The 1,404-nt window shown below is 51.9% G+C and overlaps 1 pseudogene; it reads right to left on the bottom strand.

Annotated features, from left to right (window-relative positions):
• Positions 1-657: 657 nt before the first annotated feature.
• On the bottom strand, positions 658-775 carry LOC124551637 (annotated as a pseudogene).
• Between the last annotated feature and the right edge of the window lie 629 nt (positions 776-1,404).

Raw genomic sequence — 1,404 nt, 5'->3', positions numbered from 1 at the left:
TGCTGGTCCATGGAGCAATGGAACAAAGTCATTTCATTGGCCGAGTCTTGTTTCAAACTGTTTCCAACGTCTGGCCGAGTTCACGTCGCAAGAGTGAAACACCGTATTCCACAGGCCTCATGGCCACTCCAACAGATGGCATTACGGCCACAGATTTCGTGACCATTTTGGCTGATCAGATCCACGCCAGTGTTCAGTGTCTGTTTCCGAAGGGTTATGTCGTGTTCCAACCACGACTGAGCCTCTGTTAACACCGCTCGCATCGTCCAGGACTGGTTTTATGAACACGAGGATGAACTGTCGTATCTCCACTGATCATCACAGTTGCAGTTTGTTGAGCCTATGTGGTTTATTTTGGAGGGACAGGTACGTAGTCGCTATCCACATCCATAATCGTGACGTGAACCTGTTGCTAGGTTGCTGGAAGCGTAAGATACTCTTGAAAACCATAAAAAAGCACTCCGACTTCAGGCCACGAGTGGCCTTCTGGGACCATCCGACCGCCGTGTCATCCTCAGTGGTGAATGCGGGTAGGAGGGGCGCGGGGTCAGCACACCGCTCTCCCGGTCGTTATGATGGTATTCTTGACCGATGCCGCTACTATTCGGTCGAGTAGCTCCTCAATTGGCATCACGAGGCTGAGTGCACCTCGGAAAATGGCAACAGCGCATGGCGGCCTGGATGGTCACCCATTCAAGTACCGGCCACGCCCAGCAGCGCTTAACTTCGGTGATCTGACGGGAACCGGTGTATCCACTGCGGCAAGGCCGTTACCCCTTCAAAACCATACAGAATCTATATTTGTTAGTTGGTTGGTTGGTTGATTTGAGGGAAGGAACCAAACAGCGAGGTCATCGGCCTCATCGGATTAGGGAAGGAAGTCGCTCATGCCCTTGCACGGGAACCATCCCGGCTTTTGCCTGGAGCCGTTCAAGAAAACCACGGAAAACCTAAATCAGGATGGCCGGACGCGGGATTGAACGGTCGCCCTGCCGAATGTGAGTCCAGAGTGCTAACCACTGCGCCACCTTGCTCGGTATCGTCTATACTTTTCCATTCTAGTACGACCTGAAGTTGTGTTGAATACCAACGGGTATCTGAGCCGTGTATCGACTCGTGCTACACCTTTTGTTGAAATTGCATTGGTTTTCCTTTTCTTCCCCTGACATGTTTGTTTGATACGTTGTCTGTCATTAAGTGGCTGCTTGGTTGTCTTTTTCCCTCTGCTATCGATATCTGCGTTTTGCTTCCGGGAAGTGAAATCTTTGACCGGTAGTAACTTCGTGTGGTGGCGTGGAAGAAAGGGGGTGCGCTCAGAGAGAGTGTTGTGAACACGGGAGGGCAGTGTGGCTCGCCAGCGAGGACCAGGCGTGGTCGGTTGTACAGAGTCGCCACGTAATGTAC

This window comes from Schistocerca americana, chromosome 9 (assembly GCF_021461395.2).
Source record: "Schistocerca americana isolate TAMUIC-IGC-003095 chromosome 9, iqSchAmer2.1, whole genome shotgun sequence".
Classification (NCBI taxonomy): domain Eukaryota; kingdom Metazoa; phylum Arthropoda; class Insecta; order Orthoptera; family Acrididae; genus Schistocerca; species Schistocerca americana.
This window is presented reverse-complemented; position numbering and strand designations above follow the sequence as displayed.